Here is a 19,589-nt window from a genome sequence, read left to right on the forward strand (position 1 = left end):
CCCAAAGCTCCTACTATTTATAAGACAGAGAAACAGCCGTTGCAACAGGGTGTGGACATCTTGGCAGCTTTCCACATAACTTTCCTGCTGCATGTGGGCAATCTTAATTACCATGCAAATTGGCCCTAGATTATTGGGAAAGGATTTATGAGGAAATGTTGAATTAAATAAAAAGACCAATGTACTCATAAACCGTCTGTTTGTTGACCTCTCTTTTGATACCAGGATTTCCTCTTTCATAAGGTAACACTAGACAATTAAGGAAATGTACTCCCCTCCTCACTGGGAGGACAGATCCTGAAGCTGAGGCTCCAAGACTTTGGCCATCTCATGAGAAGAGAAGACTCCCTGGAAAACACCCTGATGTTGGGAAAGTGTGAAGGCAAGAGGAGAAGGGGAAAACAGAGGACAAGGTGGTTGGACAGTGTCATCAAAGTGACCAACATGAATTTGACCCAACTCCGGGAGGCAGTGGAAGAGAGGAGGGCCTGGCGTGCTCTGGTCCATGGGGTCACGAAGAGTCGGACATGACTGAACAATTAAACAACAACCCCCTCCTGCCTTTCTCTCCTTTGTTACTGAAAAAGACTTGAAATCAACTGAATGACCTCTCAAGAATTCTCTTTATGAAGGTTTCATGAACAGTGAAGCAATCAAACTTGTTCCTTTTGGCACAGCAGTGCTGTACAAAGAAACATAACAGTTTCAAAAGGAGAAGTGACATTTTATTGCTATCCGGTTTCACTCACTGTTCTCAGCTTTGTTAACCACAGCTGTAGACTCATTGTGTTCAACTTTAAATAATTCTTTCCACTCGTGTAAGCTGCCTTGGGTCCTTTTCCAAGGAGAAAGGCAGGGCAAAAATATTTTAAATAAATACATTATATCAGTTAAATATTTTGTTATATATATATAAAACAAAATTTTTAACTGTAATATTTAACTGTTTGTCAAGACTCAGCATCCCTTTAGGGAGTGCTTGATCCCCGAACAGAGAGTGTCTGGATGTCTTTGTACCCCTAAACAGCTGGGTAGAGTCCAGTTGACCACAGCTAGGGCATAACACTGACTCCTTCTCATAAGTCTGTTCTAAAAAGAATCCTGCTTGCACTTACTTAAGTTTAGCAAGAACATGCACATGAGCTTTGTAGTCCGTGAGATCTATCAAAGCTCAACGAGATAGGATTTCGTAGCACTCTGTGGCCCTTACAACCTCCCTGGAAGCAGGCTCAACAGACTTGCTGTCCAAAAGACCATTCTTAAAGATTTTTAAGAATATTTTAATAGGAAAAATAAAGTCTTTATAGAGATATTCAGTTTGTTGCATAAGCAAAGCATAGGTTACATTTCCATAGAATATTGCAGTTAAAATCATAGCAAAATTCAGCTAAGTAAAAATACTTTAAAATTCTAAAAAATCTTCTTTAAGGGTAGGCATAGGGTATGACACCCTCCCCTCTTTCTCACTGCTGTTCTACATTCCAACTCCCTTCATACTAACATAAGGAAAAAAAGGTTCAAAATGGCTCCTAAGCCTCTAGATAGACTAAGGAACATTCCGCATGGCACAACGTCCATTTTCTACTTTTCTTACCCTTCATTTCCGTCTCTTGAGGTATTGACCATTTGGCGATTGGGACAGTCCATTCTCATCACACCTTCTGTTCCCAGGAGAAGTCCAGGTATTGCTTCCTTCTCCTCGTCTCAGTCCAGATCTAGACAACATGTTTTGTCTTCAGTCCTTATCATCTCCTGACAGTCCAGTCCTTTGGGTGCTGCCTGGAGGCCGTCCTACAATATTTGGACTGAGGAGGAACCCGGACAAGATGGAGGTCTTACGAGTGGGCAGCCCCGATGCCAGTGGTTTGGGGAACTTCCTCTCTTTTGGGGGGGGGGAATGACTCTCACCACAAAGGACTGAGTTTGCAGTCCCGAGGGTCCATCTTAACCTGGTGCTTATCATGGAAACCCAGGTAGCGTTCATGGTTCCATCTGCCCACTTACATCTTTGGTGGATCGCCCAGCTGCGTCCCTATCTAGACACGGGGGTGCTTACCACACTGTGTAATTTTTAGCTGCTGTTTCTTCAGATTCAGAGGAATACTCTCAAACTCTGTCACAATGCCTAGGGTTTTATAGGCTTTTCTAGTAAGCATAGTTAAACTCCACTCATTGACAGGCGTTGCTTTTGACCTCCGTAGGAATTCCTCCCAAGAACAGCCCAGCCGTGTAAACACCAAAATGCCGAGGGTCCTTATGATTCCAAGGCGACTTTATGTTGCTTTGCTAATAATTATATTGAGGGACAAAAATTGTTTTATTTAAGTGTTCTTAATGACAAACGCAGTAGCCTTTGGTTTCAAAAACCCTCGAAGGTTATTTTACAGGTTATAGTTTATTATTCCCCCCCCTGCATATTAGAAAAGTTACTCTTTTTAAACTATAATGGTGCCCTGCATAGCAACGATAATCCGTTTCAGAAAAATTGTCGCTATACGGATTCATCGCTATGCGGAACAAAAAAGCCCATAGGAATGCATTAAAACACGTTTGATGCGTTCCTATCGGCAAAAAACTCACCGTTCAGCGAAAATCCTCCATACGGCCACCATTTTCACTGTCCGGTAAGTGAGGAATGGGTGCGAAAACACAGTGGGCGCCCATTTTAATTACCTGGTGGCCATTTTGGAACCGCCGATCAACTGTTCTAAAAACATCGCTATGCGAAAATTGGTAAGCAAAACAGCTTACCGATCATCGCAAAGCAATGTTTTACCATTAAAAACATCGCAATGCGATCGCTTTTGCGATCGCAAAAAAATTGTCACTATGTGGATTCTTTCTTAAATGAAGTGCTCGTTAAGCGAGGCACCACTGTATAAATCACAGAATCTCCCCAGCTGTCATGGCTACTGGTCGAGCTGCTGAGGCATTATTCAGAGCTATAATCCAGAAAAGTAGCTCAGTGCTTTAGGTCTTTGGCTCTGGAGCCAGAAGTTGGGAGTTCAATTCCCCAGGGAGCCTCCTTGGAGGAAAGCTGTCCTGTGTGGCCTTGGGCAAGCTGCTCAGTCCCAGAAATGCCCACAGAAGAAAGAAGTGGTAAACTACTTCTGAGTAGTTCTCCACTTCTGACCCTGGAAAGGGTCCCTGTAACACTCCACACAATTGTCGTTGTTGGTGTTGTTATTATCTTTCTCAGACTGTCATTTAAATTTTGCTGTAATGATTAGAGATAGCCATGGAAATCAACCAGGAAGCAAACTCCTCCCCCAGGAATTGGGTTACTTTGTGGTGTGTTTTGGGACATTTTGAAGAGATGCACCTCCCCAGAATGAAAGAAGATGCTGAATTATTATTGGTGCTTTGTGTTCCATGTGATTTGGGACTTCCAGTAACGATAGAACGGCCCCCAAACAAGTTAGATTTCCCCAACACATAGCAATTCTTATACAGATTTTCCTCTTTAACCCCTCCACATTTGGTGAAGATTGGATTCGGGATGTCCAAGTTATATCCCCCCAAAAGGAGGTGCCCACAGGAAAGTACCCTTCAGTGCTCTACCACTCCCTGAAACCCTGAATTGCATGAACCATGAAATGGTTCACTTTGTTGAGAAATTAATGAAAGTTTGTGGTTCGTGGTTCGTGAATAATGACAAACCACAAACCACAATGAACCACTGCTTTCCTGGTTCGTGTCCATCTCTAGTGATGATTGCATAATTGAACTGGTTTTTATCAGGATCCTCCCTGGTAGTACTCTCCCTTCTTTTCAACAACCAAGCTCAGCTTAGTAATTAAGATCCAGAGAGGTTAAAGGGCTATTTCCTGTAGGCCTATGTCCATTCCATTTCGGTACTGGCTTAGCTGAGTGGGTCTGAGCGTTTGGCTGCAGTGGCAAGGTTGGGAATTCAAGGCAGAGGGCCAGACAAGATAAACCACAACATATGTGGCCGATGGGGACGCATGCCCAGCATGTCTGCTGCCTTGGGCAAACTCCTTGGTCATAGTGCACCCCCGAAAGGAGGGAGTGGAAATTGATTGATTGATTGACTGATTGACTGATTGATTGATTGATTGATTGATTGATTGATTGATTGATTGATTGATTGATTGATTGATTGACTGATTGACTGACTGAGTGAGTGATTTGATTTGATTTGATTTCTACAGTGCTCCCATTACTGCCAAAGGAAAAACAACATGGAATAAAAAAAAAATAAAACTGCTAAAACCCATGAACAAATAACCAATGAAACAGATGGTGCTGAAACAATAATACAGAAAAATGGCAGACAAAACTGGGTGGTCAACTAGGTTGGGTGGAAAATCTCCCTGAGAAGCCACATTTTCAGTTGCCTCCTAAATATCCACAGGGAAGTGGCCAGGCAAAGCTCCTCTAGAAGCTGGTTTCAGTGAAATAGTTTCATTTTCCCCACAGTTGGCTTATTTCCAATCTTCGCATTTGGGTGGTGCTTCAGCACTATCCAGCTGGTTTTATTCCCGTTGTTTTTCATTATTGTTTACAGTTCTTCGTTTATTATATTTGATTGTTGATATATGCAATTGGCTGATTGAGAGGGGGAAGAGCTTGAAGATCACACCCCCTCACCTCCTCTTCCCTTGGTTTTACGTCTTTTAAAATGTGTTCTGGTGGGGATAACCCAGTTTAGCGTATTGTTCACCATGGCATTTGCTAAGTTCTGTTCCAATATTTGATTAATTTACAAAGACAAAAAACATTGATTAGGCATGCTTCAGTATCGAGAGACTATGGTAACGTGCTCTGTATGGAGGACTTTGAACAGCGTCTGGTGTGGCTGAGAAGGCCAATTCGAGAGTGACAATCGCTTCCACACTGAAGACAAACACAGTTTGTACCCCGTCTAGTTCCCTGATTTTGCTGCTTTCGGGACTGCCTCTTGGCCTTGGCCTGCTGAACAAGGGTCTCTTCAAATTGGGAGAGGCCACGATGCACCGCCTGCCTCCAGGCTGAATGCTCAGATGTCAGGGCTTCCCATCTGTTGGGGTCCATTCCTAAGGCCTTCACATCCCACTTGCAGATATCCTTGTATCGCAGCTGTGGTCTCCCTCGGGGGCGATTTCCCTGCACTAATTCTCCATACAAAAGATCCTTTGGACTCCGACAATCAGCCATTCTCATGACATGCCCAAGCCAACGTAGAGGTCACTGTTTCAATAATGTATACATGCTAAAAAATCCAGCTCGTTCTAGGACTACTCTATTTGGAACTTTGTCCTGCCAGGTGATACCAAAAATGGATCAGAGACAACGCATATGGAATGTGTTCATGTTCCTGTGAACATGTAGCTTCAGACCATTTGAAAGTGCAAAACAAGTTTGTGGATTAGAGAGAAAGGCAACACAATCACAGTCACAAGTCTCCCACATTATGATCTAGCAGCACACTCCTCCCTTGTCCCAAATGTTACTCTTTCCATGGCAAATCTTATTGAGACACATCTCCATATCCTAGCATGCTTCTCCTCTTTGAACGAGAGCAACAGAAACCATGAAGATATACAATTTACTTAGGCATCTAACTCTTCCTTAAACCCACTGGAGTGTTTTGTTTTCTCAACTATTCCAGTAAAAAACATATATTTCTGAAAAGAATTTTGTGCTTCTGAAAACTGTTCAGCAAATCAGAAAGTCTCTTTTGAAAATAACTCACACTGGCAAATTCAATATGCATTAGGAAATACAAAGAAGACAGAAGCCGAGTGGATGAGAAATAAATGTAAAATACTGAATGTTGTGAAATACAACTTGTGGTGGCTCTAGAAACAATTATCAAAGGGGGTACAACTACAACTACAAAGTCTTAGAAGACAAGGTCTACAGCTGAATTCCCTTTTTCCTCCAAGAACAAAGATGGAGGGGAAAGTATATAGAGATAAATGTGTGATCCTTTGAAATAAGAATGTTAATGCAACTTCAATCAAGGACAGTTCCCTTTATTACTTGCACAGCTCACTTCAAAGAATGTCCTTGGTAATGTCACGGTGGCCGCAAGTGTTTTGAAGGCTTCTGGAGCCCAATTCCCTTTGTTTCTCCAAACCTCCAAACCTCATGTAATGAGCTGCCTAGTGCAAAACAAAAATATGTCAGATCAAAAACAGAAGCATTTTGAATTGAACCCTTTTACTCTCACTTTGTACTGGTGTAAATAATTATGGGCACAGAAGACCCACACACTATTTATTTTGAGATTACGTAGGAAATGTATCTGATCTCAAGAGTTGGAAAAGTCTTTTGGTTAGGGAAATAAGCATTAACTGAACATCAGGGTTCATGTTGACAGCCAATGTCACCTGAGCTTTTCGTTCCTTTAGCTTTACCAGTGATTCTCCACGCCGTGCTGGTGAAGACCTGGTTGCTTCAAGGCCCAAACTGTGAGCAAGTGACCCTAACAGTCAGAAGCATCCACCAAGGTCCACAGCATTATAATTGACAGGAAGGGAAGCCAACAGATGTGTCTGACCCACAACACCTGGAGTTGCCCTTCTGCCTCCTGATTAGAAATCTCATTCCTGTCCTAAACAAGCAAAATTGGAGAATAGGGGAAAGGCTGGACAAGAATATAAGACCCTAAGAACAGCCCTGCTGGATCAGGCCAAGGGCCCATTGAGTCCAGCTTCCTGTATCTCACCATGGCCCCACCAGATGTCTCTGGGAGCCCAGGAGACAACGAGATCCCTGAGAATTATTGTTCTCAACCAGATAAGCTACCTCATTAACAGAACTTGTTGAGAAATTGCTGACAATCCTGAGATTCCTTACCATCAGAAAAAAAAGAGTACTTTCCCACTTCTGCTGAGGCTGCCACAATTTGTGCAAAACCGTATATGCAGAAAACTGGTGCCTTTTCCCTTTTTGAAACATAGTACACATCTAACTAGCAAGCATAGCTCGACTGGTCAAAACGCTGCAAACAACCCATTCAGTGGTTGCTGTAGGTTTTTCAGGCTGTTTGGCCATGTTCTGGAGGTTTTTCTTCCTATTTCTCACTCCTGTCCTCTGAAGATGCCGGCCACAGAGACTGACGAAAGGTGCGGAAGAAAAACCTTCAGAACACGGCCAAACAACTCGAAAAAACCTACAACAACCATCGGATCCCGGTCGTGAAAACCTTCGAGAAACCCATTCAGTGCTTCTGATTTGAAAGCCCATGCAAGATAGAAGCAGTTACTGTAATTCTGCAGTTCTGCAAGCTACACAAGCAACCATTTCTGCACATGTGAGAACTGTGATCAATGTGAGCATAAAATACTACCTCGTTTTGTCAGAGGAAAGAAATTGTGGCTTCTTATCCCTAAGAATCATATAAGCAAGGATTCACATCCTAAACAGTAGCCAGATCAGAGATCATGGAAGGTGAAAAGGGAAAGTTTGCAGGGTTCCCTTGCAAGCATGCAGACAGAAGGGACATCTATAAAGGTGCTGTTTGCATTCCAGGGAAAGCCTCGACTGGCATCAAATGCAAGTGGTAGCTTCAGAGAGGGAGCATTTTGCTGTGGCACTGAAACAGTTACACCATTCCTCCCTGCCCTACAGTTGAGATTCTCCATGACCTAACTCTTATGTGATGCCTAAAAAAGATCTGATCATGGAGTGCCTATCCTGGCTGGGCCACAATGGCTGCCCATTCATTTCAGGGCCCAGTTCTAAGAGCATTTCCCACCTGTAATGCTTTTTGCAACTTGGGATCCAACACATGGCAACAAGCTTGTGACAAGATGAAGAATATCTGAGGCTTTCTCAAAGTGCTTGGACCATAAGGCTTGGCGCGTGTTGACAAGGGAGAGGAACTTTTCAATGGCTGGCTCTCTCTATAGAATACACTTAACATGAAAGCCCCCTAATACCGAAAGTTTTTTCTGGGTAGTTTACAATTTACAATTATGCAAGGCACACACTGCTTCCTCTGCACGGTGAACTGGATACTCAAACTGCCCAGCTGGGAAGGACGGAAGGTCGAGTCAAGCTCGAACCCGCTACCTGAGTCTGGGATCGACTCCCTACAATATTCCAGTTTAGCCACTTCCCCATGAGGCTCCATTATCACCTTTCTGTAATCACGATCTCTACTCCCAGTTATGAGATGGGATGAGATGGGTCTGGATGGTACAGGTCAATTTTTAAATGCAAGCATTATTCTAACTAACTAATCCTGCAATTTGTAATGGAGGCAATGGAGATTATGGTAAAGATGCACCGTTCACTTTTGTTTGGTTTTGAACGTTCATACATTTTAATTGTCATTAGATGTCTTCAATGCTTTTTTAATTACAAAGTGATATCTAATAAATTTGACAAATCTAAAGCTCTTTATGAGGATTTAATAAACCTAAAGCCCTTTACAGACTGGGGCCAAGCCACCTCAGAACCTTCTTTTTCATGCTGCATTCTGCCTATACTCTAAGGCAGCATTTCTCAGTCTTTTCTATATTATGCTCCACCAAACAACCTTGATTCCACCATGATTCAAGCAGCCCATTTTCTCCATGAATTTATTTATTTATTTATTTATTTATTTATTTATTTATTTATTTTCCAACTTTTGCCTTGCTCAAGGCTTGCTTTCATAGACACCTGAACCACTAGGCACTCAGAGGCAGCCACTGCCGTCAAGCAGATGATTTTGCAGTACCAGTGTATTTTTGCCATCTCTCCATGGCATGGATCCACATGAATTATAGTGTACACTCATCTCCAAATCATTGCCCATCTCCATTTCCTCGGTTGTGCCACTGGCATGAGAGGTTGGACTGTGAGCTTCTTTGAAGTGGCATACTTTCTCTCCACTTGTACTTCTCAAGGAACTGGTCATGAAGTCCTCATGGTGTTGATGGTGAGGCTTGCCAAGACTCAGAGAATGAGCTGGTGTGCCAGGAAACGGCTGGGCTCCCCTGCATCTCCAGGCCAGGCAGACAAATGTCAGGAGTAGTGGTGGAAAGGAAGGAACCAGTTTCGTTTGTTGTTACTGGGCGGCCATAGGGTTTGGGGACCCAACTCCAACCCTCTCCGAATGGCACCAGGGCTCACTGGCGTCCTGGGTCAGTCCAGCACAAGACATAATATACGTGCTTAGGAGCTCAGGCAGGGAACCCCCCATGCCTAGCTCCCTCCCTCACACAGGCATGGAGAAATGATGTGTTCCCAGTTCCTGTGACAGCACAAGGCCCCACACCAGGACTTCACCAAGACCCACCCCAGGCTTTGGGCCCCAGATATAATGAGGGGATGGGAAAGATAACCCTGTGACAGCCCCCACCAAAAAAAGGACAACACTTCAAAACCATTCCAGAAAAGAACTTTTATTGTTTTTGGAAAAGAGGTTAAAACGGGTATTATATTTTAAATTTAAATCGGTATATCCTCAGCGCAGACAACAGCCTGGTTCATCTCCAGGGGGACGCCTGCCTTCTGGTCCTTCGCATCCCCCTGGGGAAGAGGAAGCCTCGGGCCCTGCAAGAGAAAGAGAAAAAAGAGTTAACTGGGGAGCTCCTGCAAGGGCCGCCAACCAGCTTCTACCCAGGCGTATCCACCCACCAGTGTTCTGGCAACTTCATCCCGAAGTTCCGCGTGCCAGCCCATTCACACACAAACACCAGCCACCCCCCGACACACACACACACACCTTCATTCCACCAGTCATTCACACACAAGCCCGGGCTTCCATCCACTGATATTCACACATCTTCCGCCAGCTGGTTTCAGGAGGCCAACTTCCACCGGCTTCATCCACCAACCTCTGCCGGCCTCTGCCTCATGGCCTCAGCCACCTTCCGCAGGAAGATCCCACCGGCTTCTGTCTGCCAACGTCCACCGACTTCTCTCCGGTCCATTGCCGACAGCAGACAGCTTCAAGCCAGGGATCTCCAGCGGTTCACTCGCAAAACCCTTTTGGCAAGTGGCCTTGGGCAGAAGGGCTGGGTCCCCTGCAGGCGCTGCTGCTCTCTCTGCCCGACTGCCCTCCGGCCACTGCCTCCTGCCCTGCCCAGCGAGCCCCTTTTATCTGCTAGCAGAGAGGGGGGGCTCTGTGAGGTGACAAAAGACCCAGGAGGATGATGCTTTTGGGTTGCCAAGGCAGCAGCAGCAGCAGCACCCTCAGGATTGGCTGAGTCCTGAAGATGATGTCAACAATCCCTCTGATCATGGGATTCACCCACAACAGCTTTGATTTTATATGATTTTATATATATTTTTAATTAGTGGCCTATAAATGTATCCCCAATCACCAATCTGTCTGATTGTTAAATCTCCCCATGTTGGCCTTCTGACAGGATTCTAGGCTGTTGCTCCAAAACTTTATCTTCCATCGTTTGCACCTTAAGGAACTTTCCTAAGCTCTAAGCTAGGAAAAAAATTAAAGTAATAAATGAAAGAGGATGGGCACAGTCACACAATGCAGCCTTCGACCTTTTGTTTTTGTTGCTGTTGCCTCTTTTTGGACATTATTTCTCTTGCCCTTGCCATGAAAAAGATATTATAAGGAGCCCGTTAGGAAAAAACCTAAGTGTTTGAAACACATACCAATATTTTAACACCATCCCTGCACTTTCAAAGATGCAACTGTGTTTCAAAGATGCTCCCAGCCTTTGGAACTCCCTCCAACTGGAAGGTAGACATCTTTGCTGTCCTTTCACAAGGCGCCGAAGACCTTCCCATTTAGGCAAGCTTTCCCTTATGGACTGGCTGCCTGGGTTAGGATTTTGAATGGACTGTTGTGCCCTATTGCTTTAAATGCGTTTTTAGTGTTGCTTTTGTTTACTGTTTCTAGTGGGGTTATTTGTTCCTGTAAACTCCTTTTTCCAGCACCTTTTGAAGCGTGGCTGTCAGGGACTGTACCTGTAACTTCCCGAACGCCAGACGTGCTGCTGGCCTCTGAACTAAGTTGCTGCCATTGCTGGTGCCGTCACTGGCCTTGGGTGGCCTTTGGTTATGGATGCCAGGCACCTATTCTACGCAGGTGCTTGCATACTGGTGTTTGCGTAAGGTTTGAGTAACGTGCCCTGGCCAATTAAAAGGTGCCATGGAGTGTCTGGGTCACATGGCTGGTCATGCGCCTGATTTGTGCAACCAGGATGTACCCCAGCACCTCATCCATCAGCTGCAGGTAGCCATGGCAAGTTACTCATATCTTATGCAAATGCCAATAGGATTCCAATTAAAATGTCTTTAAAAAGAAAGTGCTTCCTCTCTGTCTCCCTTTCAGCATTGAGCACATTACTGCCAAAGTACTGCAGTCAGCTGGGTAGACATCTGTTTCCCTCAGGCTGGACATACAGCAGGACCCCTGTATCCGCTGGACCAGTATCCACGGTTTCACTTATGGATACTGAAATTTTGAAAACAATTAAAAGAAAAGGGGAAAAATTGGAAATAGGTATTTACACAATGTATTTACCCAAACTGGCCACTACAGGGAGCCCGAGACCATACTAGGTATTGTTATTGTTGAAGAATACATAGCATGGTCGCTGGCTCCCTTGGTTGGCCAGTTCTGGTGATACAGGTGAAAAGACATATTCCTGGATTTTGCTCTTTTACCATGCTAGTTATTATTATAGTGTTCACTATTATCCACATTTTGCAGCATCCGTGGGGGGGCTTGTAACCAATTCCCCACAGATAAGGGGTTCCAACTGGGCTTTCTGATTCAGAAACTGTGTTTTCCACTTCCAAAGTCACTCTCCGTGACAACAGTTGCACATACATAGTGTGTCGTGCATACCCATACAGATTGCTCCCTTGGTGAAATCAAGTCACAGCCAGCTGAACTCACACACCTGCTGACACAAGAAGGGAAATACACTATAAAATTATGCAGAATATGAATAAAGTGGATAGAGGGAAGCTCTTTTCCCTCTCACCCAGTACAAGAACCAGGGGACACCCATTCCAATTGAGTGTTGGGAGAGTGATAAAGGAAAGTATTTCTTGACCCAGTGTGCTCTTAGTAAAAGAAGAGTGGACATATTCCTGGAGGAAAAGTCCATCGCAGGTTGCAAGCCATGATGGGGATGTATAATCTCCAGGCTTAAAAGGAAGGTACCTCCGAATACCAACTGCAGGGAGGGGGGAATCAGGAGACAGGTATGTAGTTGTCTCATATGCTGCCAGAGGCATCTGGTGGGGCCACTGTGAGATACAGGGAGCGGGACTAGATGGATCCTTGACCTGATGCAGCAGGGCTCTTCTTATACGTTCTTATGTGCTTAAAGAACTGAAATTCCCCAAGCTTCCCAATACGTTTATCAATAATATAAGTGTATTCAGTGTTAACACCTCAGGAAAAAAGATTAATCATTTTGGACTTCCTGTCATTGCTAAATGTGATACATGTGGATGTGGAATTCATAGAATCAAAGTATCATAAAATAATAGAGATGGAGGGAGCGTAGAAAGCCATGGGGCCAACCCCCTGCTCAATGCAATAATCCAAGTCAAAGCAGATCTGACACAGGGTTGACCAATTTTCTCTTGAATGCCTCCAACGTGGGTGCACTCACCACCTGCCAGGGTCACTGGTTCCAATGTCATGCTGCTCTTCCTATAATTTGGGCCCATTATTATGTGTCCTACAGTCTGGGGTGAGTGAGAAGAGATCCTGCCCCTCCTCAGTACAACTGCCTTTTAAGTATTTGAAAAGTGCTATCATATCTGCCCTCAGTCCCCTTTTTCTCAAGGCTAAACATGTGCAGCTTCTTGGCTGAGTCCTGAAAATGGTGTCAACATGTTATGTGATTTAATATATTTTTAATTAGTGGCCTATAAATGTATCCCCTATCACCAATCCGTCTGATTGTTAAATCTCCCCATGTTGGCCTTCTGACAGGATTCTATGCTGGTGCTCCAAAACTTTATCTTCCATCGTTGGCATCATAAGGAAGTTTCCTAAGCTCTGAGCTAGGAAAAAAAAGGACAGGCTTTTGCCCTTCAAATAAAGAATATAGGAAGCTTCTCGGTGTGTCTTAGCGTCTGGCAGCAAATTCAGTGCCTTAGGCCCAATGAAAATGAAAGAACACAACTTTGGCTCTCTCTCAAACCGAATGAAATCAAGGCTTGCTTTCATAGACACCTGAACCACTAGGGGCTCAGAGGCAGTTGCTGCCCTCAAGCCGATGATTTTGCAGTATGAATTCCCAAATCACATGTATCACATTTTGCAATGACAGGAAGTACAACATGATTAATGTTTCATTCCAGAGGTGTTAACACTGAATACGCTTATATTATTGATATACATATTGGGAAGCTTGGTGGATTTCAGTTCCTTAAGCACATAAGAATATATAAGAAGAGCTCTGCTGGATCAGGCCAAGGATCCATCTAGTCCCGCTCCCTGTATCTCACAGTGGCCCCACCAGGTGCTTCTGGCAGCACATGAGACAACTACATACCTGTCTCCTGATTCCCCTCTCCCTGCAGTTGGTATTCGGAGGTACTGTACCTTCCTTTTAAGCCTGGAGATTATACATCCCCATCATGGCTTTTAACCTGTGATGGACTTTTCCTCCAGGAATATGTCCACTCTTCTTTTAAAGGCATCTAGGCCAGATGCCATCATTACATCCTGTGGCAAGAAGTTCCACAGATTAACAGCACACTGAGTAAAGTAATACTTTCTTTTGTCTGTTTTCACTCTCCCAACACTCAATTGGAATGGGTGTCCCCTGGTTCTGGTATTGCGTGAGAGGGAAAAGAGCTTCCCTCGATCCACTTTATTCAACTTCTGCATAATTTTATAGTGTATTTCCCTTCTTGTGTTAGCAGGTGTGTGAGTTCAGCTGGCTGCGACTTGATTTCACCAGTATGGTAAGGAAGCAATCTGTACGGGTATGCACGACACACTATGTATGTACAACTGTTGTCACGGAGAGTGACTTTGGAAGTGGAAAACACAGTTTCTGAATCAGAAAGCCCAGTTGGAACCCCATATCTGTGGGGAAATGTTTACAAGCCCCCCACAGATGCTGCAAAATGTGGATAATAGTGAACACTATAATAATAACTAGAATGGTAAAAGAGCAAAATCCAAGAATATGTCTTTTCACCTGTATCGCCAGAACTGACCAACCAAGGGAGCCAGAGACCATGCTATGTATTCTTCAACAATAACAATACCTAGTATGGTCTCGGGCTCCCTGTAATGGCCAGTTTGGGTAAATACGTTGTGAAAATACCTATTTCTAGTTTTTTCCTTTTCTTTTAATCATTTTCAAAATTTCAGACCACGGATAAGTGAAACTGTGGATACTGGTCCAGCGGATACAGGGGTCCTAATGTATGTCCAGCCTGAGGGAAACAGATGTCTACCCAACTGTCTGCAGTACTTTTGGAGTAATCTGCTCAACGCTGAAAGGGAGACAGAAAGGAAGCACTTTCTTTTTAAAGACATTTTAATTGGAATCCTATCGACATTTGCATAAGATATGAGTAACTTGCCATGGCTACCTGCAGCTGATGGATGAGGTGCTGGGGTACATCCTGGTTGCACAAATCAGGCACATGACCAGCCACGTGACCCAGATACTCCATGACACCTTTCAATTAGCCAGGGCACGTTACTCAAACCTTACGCAAACACCAGTATGCAAGCACCTGCGTAGAAGGTCTATAACCAAAGGCCACCTAAGGCCAGTGATTGCACCAGCAATGAGAGCACCTTAGTTCAGAGGCCAGCAGCACGTCTGGCGTTCGGGAAGTTACAGGTACAGTCCCTGACAGCCACACTTCAAAAGGTGCTGGAAAAAGGAGTTTAAAGGAACAAATAACACAACTAAAAACAATAAACAAATGCAACATTAAAAACACATTCAAAGCAATAGGGCACAACGGTCCATTCAAAGTCCTAACCCAGGCAGCCAGTCCATAAGGGAAAGCTTGCCTAAATGGGAAGGTCTTCGGCGCCTTGTGAAAGGACAGCAAAGATGTCTACCTTCCAGTTGGAGGGAGTTCCAAAGGCTGGGAGCATCTTTGAAACACAGTTGCATCTTTGAAAGTGCAGGGATGGTGTTAAAATATTGGTATGTGTTTCAAACACTTAGGTTTTTTCCTAACGGGCTCCTTATAATATCTTTTTCATGGCAAGGGCAAGAGAAATAATGTCCAAAAAGAGGCAACAGCAACAAAAACAAAAGGTCGAAGGCTGCATTGTGTGACTGTGCCCATCCTCTTTCATTTATTACTTTAATTTTTTTCCTAGCTTAGAGCTTAGGAAAGTTCCTTAAGGTGCAAACGATGGAAGATAAAGTTTTGGAGCAACAGCCTAGAATCCTGTCAGAAGGCCAACATGGGGAGATTTAACAATCAGACGGATTGGTGATTGGGGATACATTTATAGGCCACTAATTAAAAATATATATAAAATCATATAAAATCAAAGCTGTTGTGGGTGAATCCCATGATCAGAGGGATTGTTGACATCATCTTCATGACTCAGCCAATCCTGAGGTGCTGCTGCTGCTGCTGCCTTGGCAACCCAAAAGCATCATCCTCCTGGGTCTTTGTCACCTCACAGAGCCCCCCCCTCTCTGCTAGCAGATAAAAGGGGCTCGCTGGGCAGGGCAGGAGGCAGTGGCCGGAGGGCAGTCGGGCAGAGAGAGCAGCAGCGCCTGCAGGGGACTCAGCCCTTCTGCCCAAGGCCACTTCTGAACTTGCCAAAACGGTTTTGCGAGTGAACCGCTGGAGATCCCTGGCTGGAAGCTGTCTGCTGTCGGCGATAGACCGGGGAGAAGTCGGTGGACGTTGGCAGACAGAAGCCGGTGGGATCTTCCTGCGGAAGGTGGCTGAGGCCACAAGGCAGAGGCCGGCAGAGGTTGGCGGATGAAGCCGGTGGAAGTTGGCCTCCTGAAACCAGCTGGCGGAAGATGTGCGAATATCAGTGGATGGAAGCCTGGGCTTGTTTGTGAATGACTGGTGGAGTGAAGGTGTGTATGTGTGTCGGGGGGTGGCTGGTGTTTGTGTGTGAATGGGCTGGCAGGCGGAACTTCGGGATGAAGTTGCCAGAACACTGGTGGGTGGATACGCCTGGGTAGAAGCTGGTTGGCGGCCGAGGAGGAGCTCCCCGCTTAACTGTTTTTTTCTCTTTCTCTTGTAGGGCCCGAGGCTTCCTCTTCCCCAGGGGGATGCGAAGGACCAGAAGGCAGGCGTCCCCCTGGAGATGAACCAGGCTGTTGTCTGCGCTGAGGATATACCGATTTAAATTTAAAATATAATACCCGTTTTAACCTCTTTTCCAAAAACAATAAAAGTTCTTTTCTGGAATGGTTTTGAAGTGTTGTCCTTTTTTTGGTGGGGGCTGTCACAGGGTTATCTTTCCCATCCCCTCATTATATCTGGGGCCCAAAGCCTGTGGTGGGTCTTGGTGAAGTCCTGGGGTGGGGCCTTGTGCTGTCACAGGAATTGGGAACACATCATTTCTCCATGCCTGTCTGAGGGAGGGAGCTAGGCATGGGGGGTTCCCTGCCTGAGCTCCTAAGCAAGCACTGTATATTATGTCTTGTGTTGGACAGACCCAGGACGCCAGTGAGCCCTGGTGCCATTCCAAGAGGGTTGGAGTTGGGTACCCAAACACTATGGCCACCCCGTAACAACAAACGAGACTGGTTCCTTCCCTTCCACCACTGCTCCTGACATTTGTCTGTCTGACCTGGAGATGCAGGGGAGCCCAGCCATTCTCTGAGACCTGGCAAGCCTGATCTTCATCATCAACACCATGAGCACTCCATGGACAGTTCCTTGCGAAGTATAAGTGGAGAGAAAATATGCCACATCAAAGAAGCTTACAGTCCAACCTCTCACCCCAGTGCCACAACCAAGGAAATGGAGATGGGCAATGATTTGGAGATGGGTGTACACTATAATTCATGTGGATCCATGCCATGGAGAGATGGCAAAAATACACAGGTACTGCAAAATCATCTGCTTGACGGCAGTGGCTGCCTCTGAGCGCCTAGTGGTTCAGGTGGCTATGAAAGCAAGCCTTGATTTCTTTCGGTTTGAGAGAGAGACACAGTTGTGTTCTTTCATTTTCATTGGGGCCTAAGGCACTAAATTTGCTGCCAGCTTACTAGACACACTTAAGAAGCTTCCTGTATTCTTGATTTGAAGGGCAAAAGCCTGTCCTGTGCTGTTTGCATGTGTTATCATTCGCAAGAGCTCTTTCTAGTGTACCATTCAACTGTTATACTCAGAATACATCTTTCCATGACTGTTGTTTGCAGTGGTACTAAAGGCCTGATCCAGAAGCACATTCTAGGGGTGGCGACGGAGGGGGGTGGGAGGCAGGCCTGTGACTGCTTTTTGTTGTTGTTTTTTAATCCTTAAATTGTTCCCACCAGTAAGTTCCATTCAGCTCAGTTGAATGGAACTCACTGCTTACTGCTTGCCAACCTACACTTCCCGGTTTAGGCTTGCAAATGTCTAGCTACAAAGCAGGATCTTTTAGCAAATGGGTCAATGTGAATTTTCCTAAAATATAGGGCCCCAGGAACAAGACAGTTGGGCCACCGGCCTGCAACATCAGCTATAATGAAAATACAGGCATGCAAATCACAGCTACTGGCTGTATTAGTTTATTATCCAGACTCTTATTAATAATTAGCAGCATACTTTCCAAACTTACTCATAATCTAAGAGTCACAAAGAGTAGCGTAATCTAGGGATTTAGCAACTTAGTTCAGAGGCCAGTATGACGTTGGAACCAGTGACCCTGGCAGGTTGGTGAGTGCACCCACGTTGGAGGCGTTCAAGAGAATATTGGTCAACCGTGAGTCAGATCTGCTTTGACTTGGATTACGGCATTGAGCAGGGGGTTGGACCCCATGGCTTTCTACGCTCCTTCTATCTCAATTATTTTATGATATCTTGATTCTATGAATTCCACAACCACATGTATCACATTTTACTATCACAGGAAGTACAAGATGATTAATGTTTTATTCCAGATTTGTTAACACTGAATTCGCTTATATTATTGATATGATATTGGGAAGCTTTGGGAATTTCAGCTCCTTAAGAACATAAGAACGCCTTTGGAACAATCTCCCTCCTGAGATTCGCGCGGCCCCTTCGCTGGGTACATTCAAAACTCAATTAAAAACATGGCTTTATGTCAAGGCCTTCCCTCCTGCCAGCTTCTAAGCTAATTTAAATTATTTCTTTCTTCTTTTCCTATTTATTATTTATGATTACTATATTTTGTACTTATGTTATTATAATTCTATACTTTTTGTGTTAGCCGCTCAGAGTGGTACCGACTTACCAAATGGGCGGGATATAAATCAATTAAATAAATAAATAAATAAATAAATAAATAAATAAATAAATAAATAAATAAATAAATAAATAAATAAATAAAACGTATAAGAAGAGCCCTGCTGGATCAGGCCAAGGGCCCATCTAGTCCCGCTCCCTGTATCTCACAAAGGGCCCCACCAGATGCCTCTGGGAGCACACGAGACAACATTCTCTCGGGTACTGCCAGAAGCATCTGTTGACAGGAGAGGAGGAGGTCCCCACTTGGCTGGTTTTTTCGCTCTTTCTCTTGCAGGGCCCGAGGCTTCCTCTTCCCCAGGGGGGTGCGAGGGACCACAAGGCAGGCGTCCCCCTGGAGATGAACCAGACTGTTGTCTTCGCTGAGGATATACCCATTTAACCTCTTTTCCAAAACCAATAAATGTAGTTTTCCGGAATGGTTTTGAAGTGTTGTCCTGTTTGTCAGGGGCTGTAACGAGTTTATCTTTCCCATCCCCTCATTGTATCTGGGGCCCAATGCCTGGGTGGGTCTTGGTGAAGTCCTGGTGTGGGGCCTTGTGCTGTCACAGGAATTGGGAACACATCATTTCTCCATGCCTGTATGAGGGAGGGAGCTAAGCATGGTGGGAGCTAAGATGGCAAAAATACACAGGTACTGCAAAATCATCTGCTTGAGGGCAGCGACTGCCTCTGAGCGCCTAGTGGTTCAGGTGTCTATGAAAGCAAGCCTTGATTTCTTTCGGTTTGAGAGACAGCCACAATTGTGTTCTTTCATTTTCCTTGGGGCCTAAGGCACTAAATTTGCTGTGCTAAGAATTGCATGTGGTGTGATCATTCGCAGGACCTTTTTCGAGGGTACCATTCATAACTCTTATACTGAGAATACATCTTTCCATAACTGATGTTTGCAGTGGTACTAAAGGCCTGATCCAGAAGCACACTGTAGGGGTGGCGGCGGAGGGGGGGAGGCAGTCCTGTGCCTATTAACCAACAGTATGTTCCATTCAGCTCGGATTCTGAGGATACATGTTTAGGTTTGCAAATCTCTAGCTACAAAGCAAGTTCTTCCAGCAAATAGGTCAATGTGAATTTTCCTAAAATACAGGGTCCCAGGAAAAAGATAGTTAAGCCACCTGCCTGCAACATCAGCTATAAGGAAAATACAAGCATGCAAAGCACAGCCACTGGCTGTATTTATTTATTATCCAGACTCTTATTAATAATTAGCAGTTTTTTCCATAGTTTCCAAGCTTACTCATTATCTACTAAGAGTCACAAAGAGTAGCGTTATCTAGGGATTC

General features: G+C 44.7%; 2 long non-coding RNA genes across 3 annotated transcripts; one reads left to right on the forward strand and one right to left on the reverse strand.

Moving 5' to 3' along the window:
* Positions 1-9,325: 9,325 nt before the first annotated feature.
* Positions 9,326-9,792, reverse strand: LOC140706738 (uncharacterized). The gene is made up of 2 exons (XR_012086586.2): positions 9,665-9,792; positions 9,326-9,492 (listed from the first exon to the last, which is right to left on the reverse strand). It is a non-coding gene; the product is annotated as an uncharacterized LOC140706738 (long non-coding RNA).
* A 4,004-nt stretch (positions 9,793-13,796) lies between these two features.
* On the forward strand, positions 13,797-16,296 carry LOC140706755 (uncharacterized). Of its 2 annotated transcripts, none has more exons than XR_013539380.1 (2): positions 13,797-13,845; positions 16,130-16,296. It is a non-coding gene; the product is annotated as an uncharacterized LOC140706755 (long non-coding RNA). The 2 variants fall into 2 exon arrangements; XR_013539379.1 differs by lacking the exon at positions 13,797-13,845 and adding an exon at positions 15,598-15,959.
* Positions 16,297-19,589: the final 3,293 nt, after the last annotated feature.

This window comes from Pogona vitticeps, chromosome 1 (genome assembly GCF_051106095.1).
Source record: "Pogona vitticeps strain Pit_001003342236 chromosome 1, PviZW2.1, whole genome shotgun sequence".
NCBI classification, from domain to species: domain Eukaryota; kingdom Metazoa; phylum Chordata; class Lepidosauria; order Squamata; family Agamidae; genus Pogona; species Pogona vitticeps.